Below are 16,596 nucleotides of genomic sequence, written 5' to 3'. Positions count from 1 at the left end.
CTTTCCAAAAGTAACCTAGCGTTATTGGTTGGTTCCTCTGTATTGTATCCAAAATTGGATATTTCTTTCACTTTTGTACCACTTTCGTACCTGAACTTTCTGCAGACCTTTGGGTGTACCAGTACCTATATAATAGTCTGTTTTAACTGTTTCTGAAGCGGCTTTGTTATTCTGTACCTTAGTTTAAAATGTCCTTGAATGTGGCTGTGTGAGCAGAGCAGAAATGTTTAAAAATACACTCGCTGATTTTGTTATAGTTGCGTAGTGCCCCCAAATCCCTAACAGTTCAGTGTTGATATTGGAAACCCTTATGAATCATACAGTGAACTGTGAGTGACACCCAGGTTTAATACAAAAAGGGAGAGGTGGTGTGTGTCATTCCAGTTGACTTACCTCCATTCTTTGATAAATGGTTTGATTTGTGTGTAAATGACTGTCCATATATACACCCATAAGGATTATTATTCCAAGTCATTGTATTTCATGTATGGTTAAAGCACCGACAATCTGAAGCCATGTGATTATGCAGATTAATGATTTAATCAGACCTAAACTCGTGTTAACTTCACATTCGAGCCTGGATTTTGTGATTTTTTTTAGAAAGCACATTGTTACAAGTTATCAGATATTTGTATATCTGGTGAACTCACACTGAGCAGAAAGTCATCACTTGTTTCAGTTTCATTTGTTCATTTCATTAAACGTTTTTTTTTCTCAAAACTCCTTACTGCCTCTTGATTTTAAATTACACAAGCCTTTTTCAACAATATTGTAATCTTCCACTTTGGCATAATCTGCATTTATTGAAAAATATTCAAATATTGGTTTCAGGGCCATTTTTAGAAGGGACGGCGCTTGTTAATAGATGTTTGGAGGCCTGTGAATTAAAATGCACATGCAGCTCCAAAGCCTGTAGGTGCAATTACATTTGTAATGTGTTTACAAGTTATTGCACAAGCACCAAATGTTGTGGATGCAGTTCCCCCTAATGATGTTTGGGTTGGGGCTGTTTAGAGAAGTCCCTCCAAGCCCTGAGATACAATAACATGAACATATGTGAGTGTGTGTGTCGTGCAACTGTACTGATACATCAATACAAAACTTAAATCATATCATATCATGCTATCTTTAGGCAATAGCATAGGTCTCAGATAGATAAAACATATATAAAAAACATGTCTATGAAGTGTTTTGCTCAAAAATACCAAACAGATCACCCATTCTAGCCATGCCTCATATCCCTCTATTTCACTTCCTGTTTCAAAAGTGCTGATTCGGGGTATAAAGCTTTAAAAAAAAGGAGGGGGCTGAGCTCATGCGGGACCCGGCAGCTACTGTCTAAACTAAATACTGCGGTGATGAAACGCCATATCATGGTCATGGATTATCAAGGATTCTCTCTGAAACAGTCTGGAGCTCAAAGGCTTTCTCTCTTTCTGGTTATACCACAAGGTGAGTTCCTTTTTATTTCCTGCTTCTTTACACATGTGCTCTACAGTCATACTTGCCAACCCTCCCGATTTTCGCGGGAGACTCCCGATTTCACTGCCCTCTCCCAGTTTCCTCCCGGGGTTATTTTCTCCCCGATTTCTCCCGATTTCTGACAAAATCAGATTTACTCAGGACTGTTTCCACTTGGACTGTAATACAGCTACACCATTGTTTGGTTTCCATGGTAGCGCGTCTCTTTAGCAGCGCGCGCAACTGAAAGTCTGAGAGGGTGAGGAAGATTGTCACAGAAAACTGAACAAGAATCGACAGTGTTTGCAATGCTTGCTAATGTAAACAAAGGCCATATTACATCCAAAACACGTCAGGCATTGTTTCTGATAGCAACGTGTCTGATAGGGCCGTGGGTGCCATCCGTTATGACGTAAATAATGTCATAGCGGATGACAAATCTGTATAAGCTCCATTGTAGCCCCGTTTTTAGAGATTTGGGTACGGAGGAAAAGAGAGAGGGTTTTATTTTCTGACGCTGCGTGAGTTCCCCGACACAGCGGACACACATATGTATGTATAAAAGACATCAACAATTGCATTTCGCATGATAGGTCCCCTTTAAGTTAGGACAAGGTTTAACAGGCTCCTGAGTTAGGGTCTAATTATTATGAACACAGTTTCATTCAAATGACAGGTTCTAGAATGACACACGTGAATAGTGATGCACTGTAAAACCATTTATACATCTGTAAGGATCCAAGGTGTGAGTTATTCATAGTACTTTTTCTAAAGGTAAGTTGACAGCCTCTTTGCTACAATGCTGAAAAAGATCATCCCCTTCATCGTTTAGAAAGCTGATTAGCCGGAATTGACTAATGACTGATGCAAGCCACCATCCCTCTGCCACACCTCGGGTATAACTTGCCTCTGCCTTGCTATCCTCCTGAGCCTCCAAAGAAAGCATCACTCTTGTAGTGCTTATATATACTGTGTTCTCTACTTCTTTCAATTTATGGGGATTTGTGCCCATACTTAATTTAGGAGGTTGATTTGAGGAATGTCCTTTAGGATGATCTGCTTGTATGTTCAGTGAGGTTAGGGTTTTGTTTCTAAAGTTTTGCTTTTTTCCCTAATGGATGATACATTTCACCAGTCTTTATAGAACCGTGTTGTTCTGTGTTCCTTATTCCAATGACATTTCCTTAATATCCCTGTTCGGGGAAAAGTTCTGAACTGACTCTTGGTGTAAGCTTGAAGCAGCACAAGACCTTCCCTCTGTGGACTCTGTTATAGTTATCTTATTCTCTCCTGTAATTATAAGGCACTGGTAAAGCTTTTCTACATTCCCCATTGCTCATTCCAAAAGGCTCCTCTAACGTAGTGTTAGAGAATGTCAGCCATCCTTTCAAGCATTTCCAATGTCCACTTGTTGCTCTGAGATGTTGGTCAGGTCATTGTTGATTATTCTTTTCAACAACTTTTGGATAATTCACATTAGGTCTCTGCCCGTTGATCTTTTTCTCAGTTGGGTGGGTTGCATCACTGCCATTACTGTGTTTGTGTTTTCCTCGTCATAGACAGGGGTGCAGATGCTCTGTGAAATGTGGTTTGTGTCCCATTGCTCTTCTCCACTTGACCTGAGTTCACTGGCCGCTTCATATGAAGTATTGGTTATTGAAATGCGCTTTTTCTGCTCTCTCCTCCATCTTATCTTAGCCTTGTGGAACCCCTTGGCGAACATTTTTTCGCCCAACCATAAATGCACACCTGAAACACGTGTCCTGCTGCAGCTGTGTTGTCCCGTACCGAGAACTCCTAATTCGTAGTCGTTCCCATTCCTGCGTCTATAACTGCGTTCCCATCCTCTGAGTCATGTTACTCTCGTAGATTCTAGGTCGGGTTTAGTAATATTATTATGGGGATATTCAACAACGTTATTGCATAATGTATTTTATTTTGAGGCTGCAATGTTAGCTCTACTTTTCTCTTTGACTTGCTCCCCATATATTTGCTCTATATCTCCACTTCTGAATAAATGTTTCCGCAAAAAACATTTAACGGGAGACGGAGGGAGATGGACGCTGGCGCTGCTTGTTCGCCGCTTTCTCCTTTCTAGCTCTAGCTCCAGTTTAAGTTGTTTTGTTTTGTTGGTTTTCCTTTTCGTTGTTGTTGTTAGATGTTACCTTTCAACAACTAACTTATATATTTAGCTGACTGTATCTCTGTGTTTTGGATAACGGCCCCTACTTGTTGCTCACCTTCCACTGCTATCGACAGCTCCCAGATAGCAAACGCTAGCTGGCTAACTGGCAGCCTATTCGGTCTTAAATGAATGTGGGTGTTTGCATTATGTCTTGCTCAATCAACTGCTGTAGTCACAAAAGTATAATTTCATTGAAGCTTGGTTATTTAAGTATTTAAGTGTTTGTTACTAAGAGCATTGCATTCACAGTGAACAACAAGAACCCTGCAACCTGCCAGCAAAATGCATTTTGGTACTGTAGGTGCTAAATGCAGAAATATTTTGGAAATGTGCAGCATTGGAATAATGCGTGCATGAGTAAGAGTACGGTGGCCGACAGGTGCAAATGCACTACAACAGCCCAACATATTTCCGTCAGGATAAATGCGCTGCATTATCAAAAACGATGCAAATAAAGAAACATCTTCACCACCTTGACAACACATATGCAGCATTTAGAAAACTTTCACATACTTGTCGAAACATTTACTAAAACTGCTCCATAAACCAAACACTGAAAATACAAAATGCTGCAAGAAGCGCATAACACAACATAAATCAGGCGACACTAAAAAGTGACGCAGACCGCTGGAACCGGAGCTGTTGGTAACGTTCGGGGATTATAAAGTTGGCCAACTCTCACTGTTGATGGACCGTTACCTGAAATATAGCTTTTATTGGGATATTTGAACAATGTGATCGTATGACTCCTTTCCGATATAATTGCAGATCTGCTGTTAGCTAGTTAGCTAACGTAGCTAACCTAGTCATTTAAAATATACTGACAAAACACTTACAATTGTGAAACAGACCAACTGTGGCCATAGTGACAACCGTTTTAGTGGTGTTTGGAGCTTCTTGCAGAATTATTGTATTTGCAGCGTTTAGTTCTTCGTAAACGCTGTTTAGTCAAGTTGGTGAAGATGTTTTTTTCATTTACAATGTTTAGGCACTTTTGTTTTTTAATATTTGTAGCACGTTTGCACCTGACGGCCACCGTAGGAGGAGAATGATTGATTTGTCACAGCACGATCTGTTGCAGAGCTGTCTCCAAAACCTTTAGGAATATATATAGACTTCTTTAAAATGTTTAACATATGTATTTATATATTTTCACACACATATGCATGTTCAGAAGAACCATTTAAATACATAACGCTTTAAGTGCAGTGCTCACCCCCCTGTTGCGCTCCCTCGCACACATTCCTCCCCCTCCATCATCTGCCACACCTTTCACCCAGACTCTCCACATCTCCCGCTGCCTCCTGTTCCCTCTGCTTTTCATCTCTGCCCTGTCAGGTGAGCCTTTGAAGGTGTGTGTGGGGTGAAAAAGTGTCTCCACCTGACACAATCCATCCCAGAATCATTAACAGTAAGGCGATGCCGCTGCTTCAGCTCCCCGCTTAATGAGACGTTTCTTTACACTTTGTCAACAGAGCGCTTTAAAGTGAACCGTACATGTGAAGTTTATGGGGTCATGCATCGCTGTGGGCTGTTTCTGTAACTCTCTACAGAAGACTTCTCTGGGTGTTTGAAGACCTCTTGAGATGTAGTTTGCAGCGGGTCAAATGGAGTGTAAGCTCAAACGCACTCCGCCTGGTTAATCAGTTTGATGGAGTTGGTGCTCAACTCCTTAGGTCTGGGATAGAACAAGGTAAAAGCACCTTTTTGACAACCTCCCGGATTTATTCCCACCATCCGCTTTTCAGAAATAACGACAAGTGAGACAGAGGTGAGGAAAATACAACAAACAATCTAAGAGTGATGGTGTTGCTGTCCTTTTTAAAAAACAAGCATCCATTTCCAAAATGATGTGCTTCACTGAATAAATCAGGCTGAGGTTAATGAAGTTGTCATCTGTTGGATGTTGCTGAAGAAAGAAGGAGGGAAGAAGAACTGGAGAAAACAACCGCAGAAAATATGACCCCGTCAGCATTATCTCTTCACTTTATTATTTTCACAGAGGTCACCGAGAACATAACTCCCTCAATCACTTTTCCTTCAACCTTTCCAATATAATTTCTTAGTATATTTTCCTGGCTGTAAATCAAACACCAAGTTTGACACTTGTGTACATGAGTGAACTCACAAGAACCCTGTACAGAAACATCGAGAGGCACATTTAACAGAAACACATGTTATATCCCACCGAGCACCGTGCGCTAATCACATTCAAGTCACTGCTAGACGACTTTTCACAGTTGTGTTCTCCACTTCATTGCAATTCAATTTGTATTCTTTATCTCCTTTTTTCCTCCTTACTTTGTATTTTTTTCTGTCTCAATCCCCAATTAAAGTCAATCAGCTCTCCCGATTGGACCTGAGACGGCTAACGGGAGCTAATGCGATACGCAGCGAAGACAAAGGGATGGCAGCATCACTATTCATAGAGCTGATTTCCAGTGTCCCTCACAACAATGAAACAGAAGAGAAGGAGAGCAGATGTGCCATGGTACAAACAAGGACTTTACCACCAACAGCATTAGTGTACACACATACCACTGATTATTAATAAATTACCTTCTATTTCATTATTCTTGATAAATTAACTAGTCACAGTTTGTAACGGATGGTTGCTTGCTCCTGTCCCTGTTCACAAGTATTTCCTATATTTACGACAGATGGATTCATCTAGGGTTTCACATTTAGCAGACATGACAAATTCATACAGGAATACATCTTGATCTTCATAGATAACAAATCATCAATCTAATCCAGGTTGATATAGTTTGTATTAAATATCAAGGGATTTATTAAAATACTGTGAATGCAAATAAATTGGAAATATATAATAAATACAAATATGAACCTGAAAATGAGCATAAATGGCTCCTTTAAAGATAATCAGTAGTCATTATTAGTTTTAATTTCATCACAAACCAGCCTTTTCTTTGCTAGCCAAACTTGGCATTCCAAAGAATATCATATAATGGATGCCCCAGCTAACTAAGCTAGCTATCAAGGGAGAGTGTTAGCTGCTAACAGTATGTGCTAGCGGTAACTTGCCCTATCTGACCCCACCCCTCCCCAGCTTCACTTTCTTGTCAAAATATGGTCTGTTGTGGCTCCAACAAAATCCAGATTGCCAAAATATCAGACGGGAGGTTTCAAAAGAGTATAATGCATAAACAAGTACGAGTAATGTCCAGGTGACTACATCCAATTATTATATAAATGCAATGTTAGAGAGAGATTTCCAGGTAAGAGAGCCTTTGGCAATAGTATCTATCGTTCTGCATTGTGTACAAAATGGTGAATCCTTAGCACTGAGACATGAGACACAACATGAAGGTTGATATCAGTTTTTGTGTCTGGCCTTTTTCTTGCAGGGCTGTGTTAGATATCCTGTGGTTGTTGTCTTGCTTCTCTGCATGCTATGGTTAGGACATGACAGTAGTGTGTGTGTCTTATGCTGTGTTCACACCGGACGCGATGCGAATATTCGCATCACTCTAATCGCTCGAGTTTCACCGCGGTTGTTAGCTGTGTTTATGTGCGTCATTCAAACAAGACACGCTGGCCAGGGGGCGGGGCTTATCTCCATGTAAATACTATGGTAGATACCAACTACAACAAAATGAACATATTTGACCGTGATTTAATTGTAATACACGTTTCAAAATGATGCCGGAATAACAACATACTGATACCGGTTAGTAAAAACCATGAATTAACGCTTTGACAAGTGTGCAGACAGACGGCAGGCGAAGAACCTTTTAAAATGCGTGTTTTCTGAATGAAGATTGGATCGATCAGGCTAAGCTAACCTGTAGCTTCTGAACAGATATGAGGAGCTGTGAGCTCGGTGTGCTAACAGCTGATGTTTTGGTTTTTTGATTCAACGTCAGTGAAGGGCGGCAGGCTGAGATCCTCACCGCTGATTGGCTACCGTGCGAACGCGTCAGGTGAATTTGACTTTTGAGTTGAACAAATGTAACTCGAGCAGTTATCGCGCCCCCCTTCAATCGCCTCAATCACGCTGCGTCAACCGCATCATGCGCGCTGCCGGAGCAAATTTGCGTCTGTCCGCGTCTTTGCATTGACTTTACATGTAATCGTGCCACCCCCAACATCGCATCGTGTCCGGTGTGAACGCAGCATAAGATGTGCTTTGATGCATTCTGAGTAAAAATGTGCCTTAACAGTTTGTTTCGGACTCCGGTAGGAGATGAACAGACAAACATAAATAGAGTCTACATTTTTAGAGAGGTAGCTACAAGTGGAGCTGAATGTTGGGGTGGTTGGGTGAGGGGTCTCCCACTGGGTGCAGGATAGCCTGAGAAGTTTTTTAATACATTTATCCATTGCTTTTAGACTTGTCACCGCAACCTCTACCGCGCATCACTTAACTTTAAATAAACTACGGTCTTTAATGCGCTACCTACTGCCAACCACTGGCATGGAAGAGTATTTCATTACATTGGATGGACGCTCAACAAAAGATACTTTTTTGCAACAACTAAATAATATTTGTTGGGCCAATTAGGTGAAATTGGACAATTTCCCACTGTACAGTGGTTGTAAATCCAACAAGTCCTCCAACTCATACGACCAAATGGGTCGATTGTTCAGGCCCTTATTACGACCAAATATATCGTTTGTTCAAGCGCTTAATACGACCTACAATTATATTTAAAAATTGTCGGCCTCTAGTGCTCCCGTTCAATGCAAATGTTACAGAGGGTTGTTTATTCACAAATAACCCTCTCTGTAAAATCCTAAATTATAGGATAGTTTGGCCATTAAAACGCTTTATGATTAGATTTCTAGCGAGAAGTATATATTGTACTTTTATGTAGGATCTATAGTTTGATAGATATTACGAAGATGATTTGAGGTTTCGTCAGGAGAATGTGTATTTGCGGCAAGCTTCCATGTAAAGTTACGGGTTGAAAACAGTATTTCCGGTCTCGACGTTTTCATAATAAAACCAATGATCAAATGATTTAACAGTGATATCTGCACTACTCATCCACTAAAAAAACATCAGTTTATCCTTGTTAATTATACGACATTAATTGGTTTAAATTGTGTACAATGCTTTTGTGTTTTTCCCATAGGTTTTTCTCGTCCGATTCTGAGAGACACCTTTATTTTTTGATAGGCTAAAATCACGCCGCAATGCACGTTGGGATATGGTGTTTATGTGATATGAAATCGGAAAACATTTAAAAAAAATAAATAATACTTTATTCCGAGTGTTCTTGCTTTTCTCTTTGAAAGTCATCACATAACGGCATTGTAATACACGGTTCGGCTGCATTGAATATTACATATCTGCCCTAGATATGTATTTATAGAGCCCTGATCAGAAGACCTTTTGACAAACTGGAAGAGATGCCGCCAAAACTGAATACGTGACGTGGACCATAAATATATCAACAATTAAACAACATCTTACATTTCTTTTCACACAATACGTCTCCTTGCAGTATCAACACTAATTCGGCTGACTTTTATATTTGATCCAATTAGAAGATAGTCTGTATTTACACCATAACGGTGCACAGCTGATAGAAAGGGACCTTTTTGTAGTTTTTAAAGATATTACTGATTTTCTGAACTACCTTTCCAACTCATGCAGTTGACTGTTACAGGTCTATACAAGTGCATGGTACAATGCATAAGCTTCACATCGAGAGACTGAAACGGTATTTCCCTTTAGTGTTCTGTTTTAATTTCACAATAAAGTGTTTAGTCATATTATGTTTTATTAACTAGACCACTGGTCTAAACCGCACCTCCTAGTGGTTAAAGCACGTTATTGAATGTAGTTGTTGAATAAGTTATATTTCATGAAAACATTTAAATATTAAGAGTAGCCTACATACAAAATAGGGGTCAATGATAGAAAGATAGAATGGAAAATATCAAGAAGATACTGTAGTGATCTCTACAATAAAACAGTTTAGTGCAGGATGTCCAAAGATATTAACAGGAGGATGTGCAAAACAGACAAACTGAATTTTACTCAGGTGTAACTAAAGTCTGATTTAAGGGTTGTTTATATTTCACATCATTAATCAGAATCTGCAAAGTAACAAAAATAAATGTAGTAGAGTAAAAATACCAGGTTAACCTCTGAATTGTAGTGGAGTAGAACAAAGTAGTACATGCTGCTGTAACAAAAACATTTCCCAACTTGGGATCAATAAAGTATCTTAACTTAAGATGATCGATGGCTACTTCCATATTTGCTAAATGTGCATCTGAACCTTGACAAGTGCATGTTTCAGGCTTATCAATTAACAACAGGAGGGGTCACAGACATAAGACCAGCTGTTAAATAAAGCTCTTCTGACCTTAGCTGGCATGTGGTATTAATGCTGCCCATTATGGACACAAGCAATTTTCACCCATGTATTAATTATATGTTTTAAATTTGATAACACCAATGTGTTTCGTATCCCCTAAACCTGCAGGGATGTATACAGTTTAATACTGGCAACTTCTAATTGTGGGAAATACGAAAACGTCTTTTAAAACTACAATTCAGTAGAGACGTGCCATAGAACATGTTGCGAAACACACAATAGCCAGCAAGTGTAATTCTGGGGGGGAGGGCCGGGCTGGACCCGTCCAAGTCCAGTTTTGGATAGTCTGGCGTGGTTCCATTCCATTTCAAAGAGCTGTTTGACAGCGTAACCTTGTCGCACTGCCACTCCAACATCCAATCACAGAGCTTGAGGGCTAATCACGGGGTTTGTAAAGCAAGGCGGATGTTGTAGTCCCAAACGATAGCTGGGGATTCTGGGTAGTGTAGTGTCTTCGGAAACTCTGTAGTGTCTAAACTCCAAAAAAAACATTTGTTTCTCCGAATCGAAGGTTAAAAACACAAAAGCATTGCACACAATTTAAACCAATCAATATTGTGTAATTAACAAGGATAATCTGATGTTTTTTAGTGGATGAGTAATGGAGATATCACTGCGTAATCATTTGACAGTGTGGCGAATATTTCCGGTTTTATTATGAAAACTTCGAGACCGGAAATACTGTTTTCACCCACGCTAACTTTACATGGAAGCTGCCCCATATACACGTTCTCCTGGCGAGACCTCAAATCATCTTCGTATATCTATCAAACTGTAGATCCTACACATCCACTGGACGTAGATTATAAAAGTACAATATACACTTCTCGCTAAAAATCTAATAAAAAAGCATTTTAATGGTTAAACTATTCCACAATTTAGGATTTTCCAGAGAGGGTTATTTGTGAATAAACGACCCTCCGGAGCATTTGCAATCGACAGGAGCATGTTGTTTCTTACACGACCACTAGAGGTGCTACACTTTAAAACGTGACTCTGGGTCGTATTTAGCTGCTGAACAATCAACCTATATGGTCGTTTTTTGTAGGAGGACAGGCTGTGTAAATCACTGGTCTAGAAATGGGGGTTTATTTTTGCAAATATATTATGCATATATTTCAGTGATGTTCAGGGGTTTTTATGGGGGGCAAACGAGGAGGAAGAGCTGAAAGGTTGAAAAGGTAAATTAATTGTGGGGCCCATCCAGAATCTACCCCAAAGGTTCAGAAACTGCTGCTTTTAAAAAACAAAATCAGTTTACCTGTGAGAGCACACACACAAAAACACTTCAGCTCAGAAAGTCTCTTCGGCCCCATCGATGCCTCTCGCCCAACTTTTTCAATGTTTTGTGCGAGAACAACTAAAAACATGTCACAACACATCGGACAGCCAACTTATTCTTTGGACAGTTTACTAAACTCATCCTGCATCGTCAGCGCTACATGAACCCATCCATATGGGGAAATACAATGCAGGCAGCACTTTATAACATTCTTCTCTGGTGTCACAAAAAGCAGAGGACGCAATATTTGGACAATTTTTTGATAGGAAACTGCCAAAACACATGGAGCAGGGGAGAAACCTCAATAACATCCCTTCGTTTCAACTTATTTTCACTTTCATTTCACTAAGATTGATCCATTGGTAGTTGTTGATATTATTTATAATATTTCATCACTTGGATTCGTGCTTTTATCACATTTCTTCTATCACATCGGAGGTGGTGCCAGAACAAATCAGGTATGAAGAAGCTAAATAAGGACGTGACGGGTGCCCCCTCCATGTTTTTAGGAGATGAGGTGGGAAGTTCTTGACCTTTTTAGGAGGGTCAGGGCTTTTAAAAACAATGCCTTACACCAGGGGTGGGGAAACTTTTCCTCTCAAGGGCCATTTCAATGTTTACAACATCCTCCGAGGGCTGTGCAAATGATTGAACTCAACCTCTGCTTAAAGATACTAAAATCACAGCCCATTCATTTGGCCTTTCTTTCATGCTGTGCAAAGAAAAAGCAACCTCCAGATATCTTACCATGACTCGCGTATGCATGCACGTGCACGGTTGTGGCATGACCACCAAAACAGAAAGATATGGACACAAGATGTGTGCAAATTAGTTTCCTATCGATGTGAACATGATGTAAGTCGGAGGTGGATCTGACCTCCTCTAGTCAGATCCACTCCTCTCCTCTTTATAAATTACCTCGAGGGCCGTATCAAATGGTCTCGCGGACCGTATACGGTTCCCCACCCCTGCTTTACACGTTAGAGTTAAATGCATCAATCTGGAGCCTGTTGAGAGCAAATTGAAGAGGATGGATCATGTACTACTGTCAACAGTTTAATAATAAACACATTTGTATTACAGATGTTAATGGCCCCAGGAAGTGGTAAGGTTGGTGCTCTAAAGCTCACAGCTAGAGCTGCACTCATACATCGTTTATTCGTTCCACAATGGGGACATTTACAACACATATGTACATGCATCCTTAGTTGCCCTGCCTGTGTTTCACACTGCAACCAACCAAACCAAGTGTATTCAAACAGGTGTTCGGTGAACGCTGTCTGTCATGCATCTGAACATGTGGTAGCATTAGCAGAAAGGCAAAGGAGATCTGTGTTTTTCACAACATTTCATTAGTTGCATTGATGAACTGATTTCTGTTTGGTACCCAACACATCTGACTTACTGCACACTGATATCGGCCACATGTTGTGTTTTCATCTTAGGATAACAATACATCCTCTTGACAATCATTTCAATGTAAGCTTGTTGAGTTTGAGCTATTATAATTATAATAGCTTTAAGCGTGTTGGAGGAGATATGGTGATTGGGATTAAGCGGAACATCAAGCGGATGCCATGCATAATCCTCGATAAAAAGCATTTGATCATTTACCATAACAGCATGGTATGGCACCTCGAGGCTAAAGAGCACTCAAAGGTTTGTAACATTGCAGGGAAGGTGATTGGAAATGCACAGGAACAACTGTATCTGACTGTACACAGAAAGTCTAAACATAGAACTGCAGATACCTCACAATCACTTCACTCAGACTCTGCTCCCATCTGTTGATGTAGGGTCCCTGAGACCACCCAGAAACTTTACACACCATATTTGATCTCCTATGCCAAACATGCTTGAACACAGCATGACCACATCAGGAAACACCATTCTGATACCATCCCATTAGTACCGTTGAACTTTGTATACAGTTTATTTGTGCATGTTTTAATTGTATGCTGTATTATGCACAGTGCATGTATCTTTGCGTTACCTTGGAGAAGCAAAAGACACATATCAAATCAATCGAATCCTATCTCATATATTGCAATCAGGGCAGGTATTATAGTGCGTTTCACTATTCTAGGAGGTTATTGTAGGAGATGGTGGAACATACGTTACACAGAGAAATACTGTCATCCACAGTAACTGCTGTGCTGTGTGTGTATTGAACTGATAAAGGCGTGTGTTGTGTTGACATCATTGTTGGGATGTTTACGGCTTTTGATGACACACACGGCATGTGGATGTTGCTGCGATCAGTCTTTGTCAAAAGTACAATACACTTCTTAACACAGGTGAGAACAGTGTTGAGGCCTACCTGCTGGAAGAGACGTGGTCTTCTGTGGCCGGGATGTAGAAGGAAAGAGAGGAGCCTCTTTCAGACTGTCAGCATCTCTTGGTCTATCCGACTGTCTGATGGAGAAACACACACAGAGAACGAGTCTTCAAAGAACTGACCTCATTTATCAAAGTCAACAAACACCCATCATCTTTGAAGTAAAACCCGCAAAGGTCAAAGCAAGAACACTTGCCAGAAGAACAATTGTAAGTTGCAATTCAGTGCCTTGCTCAAGGACACTAGCATATTTCCCATGAGCCTTTGCCACGGTCAATGCTTTAACCTTTGCAAAGGCGGTCAATATTCAACGGTGCTCCGTCAATACAAGGCTGGGTGAACATGGGAAACATGTGGCAGGAAGGTAATAGCAGGGACAAGAAAAGAAAGTGACTCTATAATAATAATAATAATCCTTATATTTATTATAGCGCTTTATCAATGACTCTCAAAGCGCTTTACAAATACACATTACACATACAGATCATACATGTAATGGTGATCTACTGTGGACAATACCCACAGCAGCAAGTTCGGGTGAAGTGTCTTGCCCAAGGACACACCGGCCTGACGCAGTGGGGCGGGAGCGGGTTTCGAACTGGAGTTCCCCAACGCACAGACCACTGCGCCACTCTGTCCTCTATCTCCATCAGTTCACCCAGCAACACATTACTATAGTCTCTATATTTCTTAGAACCCTAACCCGAGCAAGGCTTGTTTCAGAGTGTTATTGCACTGTAGCTTCGTGTTTGTGTGTCCTCAGGTCCACACAACATCTCTTCATTTATCTAAATGTGTATCCAGAAAGTAGGGTTAGACATGACCAATTGTCCTATGAACAAATATGTTGAAGCTAAGATGGAACTGATATATAACATCTGAAAACTTGAAACTAGTAAACAAACCTGATGACTTAAACTTTTTACTGTGTGAAAAAACCATCGCAAATGTTTCAGAAGTGTTGTGTGTTTGTGAGTGACAAGAGATAGAGACCAAGACACAAAACCAAGTACATCCTTGCGTACTCATACGTCATATGTGGCATTTGACGACAGCATGTTCATGACCATCTTCTTGTTAACCTCTAATGCAGACACCATAAACCACAGGGTGCTCCAACACCTGCCAAGGGCTCTATTGAATGGACTGTCCATCCATCACGGCTGAGTCAGCACATGTACACACAGTCACACGGGCAGCTTCTGTCTTCTATGCTTTGTCAAACTCCAAACAGAACGTTGTCCAGCGTGTCCTCTGACCCCACGGATTAAGTCACTACCCCAATCCATCAGAGATGCTTCCTCCCTCACAGCATTCAAAACCCACCTGTTCAACACTGCATTCAACCACTGACCCCCCCCCCCTATTTTCTGTTTTGTTTATCTCTTTTTTTTTGTTTTCTCTTGTCTTTTTTTCTCTTCTTAATTCTCTGTCAAAGCGTCTTTGAGTTTCATGAAAAGCGCTATAAAAGTCCCATGTATTATTATTATTATTATTATTATTATTATTACTTATAGAGAGGAAGTCTGCCAAAAGTAAAACTGTCAAACTCAACACGCTTATAATTACCTTGCCAGAGATTTCACCATGTGAATTAGTATATTTTAAGAAATATCAACTTGAGGACAATGATAATGATGGTGGGCTCAAAATAGCTCTGTTGAACACCAAGGGTTGCCAACACTTACATGTAGTATGCATAGAGTGCACATCAGTAATAAGAACACGTACGACATCTCAGTGTGTAGTTCATGACCCAAGCATGTGTTACCTCTAACGAAGACACACAAATGTACGAACTTGGCTTTTCATACAGCTGTTCAGGAACTTCTTTCATGGCTTTGAAGCCAGTAACAATATAATGGGGTCAAGCAAGCAACACAAAAGTGTGCTTTTCAGACTTTTGACATTCTGCCTTTACTGTAAGCATTCTTTGTACGCAATCTAGACCAATACCAGCTTTGGTTTATTTAAATAATGTTTATTTTTGCCATTACATTTAACAATTGTACATTTAGAAGTGGACTTATAATACAAATAATAATAATAATAATCCATATTTGCATTTTTATACCTGAAAACAACAACTTAGCTAAGGAAAGGGATGTCTTTTTTTCCATTTTGGAACTTGTGTCTTGGAGAATGACACAACTAGATGCCCAGAACAGTTTCTCAGAAACTAAAAGTATTTTATGAAAAGTATTCACAGTTAACTTTCTGCACATGCGATTTGAATATTCCCTTGTTATGTTGAAAGGCCAGATCATGTTTGCATTGCTAATTTGAGGAAAGAGGATACCCATCATAATTACCCCTGACCAATCAATTCAACCATGGGATCAACGAAGCTCACAGATTAACCAAAAACACTTTGTGTTATTCAAAGGGCTTTTCTTGCTGTCACCTCAAAGTAACTTGTGTTGGACAACATATTCCTACTTTCTACTTTTGGATGTATTGGAGTCATTTCTCAGGTTGTTCCTGTGTTGAACTTACAACTATGATCATTCTGACAGCACTTTAGTAGCACAACACTCTAGTCTATCTCCTTCACCCCGTAGATAACACCTGTAACTTGTGGCTAAGTGTCTAATGCCATTACTGCACATATAGCACATACTTAGCGTTGGTAGTATTGTGTCTATTGTATTGAGTACAACTATGTAGGAATGCAGGAAAGAGACATTAGCTGCACAGTATATCTTCCTGTTCCACATCTCCCTCCATGACATGATGGTCAGAGAACGACAAGCCCCACTGGCTGCCGGGCGGCAGAGAGACACAAAACTGAAGCCTGGAATTGGAAAGTGTGTGTATGTGTGTGGTGATGTCTCCAAGCCCGGATGGTAATTGTCAGGGTTTGGCAGGGCAATCAGTTCCATGCCACTGAGCGCCACGTCTCGACATGTTCTACAGCAACTCTCGGTACACACACACACACACACACACACACACACACACACACACACACACACAC

General features: G+C 40.3%; 1 protein-coding gene across 4 annotated transcripts in view; it reads right to left on the bottom strand.

The window, feature by feature from the left end:
- rbfox3a (RNA binding fox-1 homolog 3a) overlaps window positions 1-16,596 on the bottom strand; it is a 960,486-nt gene that overhangs the window by 800,503 nt on the left and 143,387 nt on the right. For all 4 annotated transcript variants that reach the window (XM_034107791.2, XM_034107794.2, XM_034107792.2 and 1 more), the window contains exon 2: window positions 13,602-13,696. The gene's annotated coding sequence lies outside the window, so the exon portion shown is untranslated. The remainder of the gene's footprint in view (window positions 1-13,601; window positions 13,697-16,596) is intronic.

Source organism: Pseudochaenichthys georgianus, chromosome 19, assembly GCF_902827115.2.
Source record: "Pseudochaenichthys georgianus chromosome 19, fPseGeo1.2, whole genome shotgun sequence".
In the NCBI taxonomy this organism is placed as follows: Eukaryota; Metazoa; Chordata; class Actinopteri; order Perciformes; family Channichthyidae; genus Pseudochaenichthys; species Pseudochaenichthys georgianus.
Note: the sequence above shows the minus strand (reverse complement) of the source record. Positions and strands in the feature narration are given on the sequence as shown.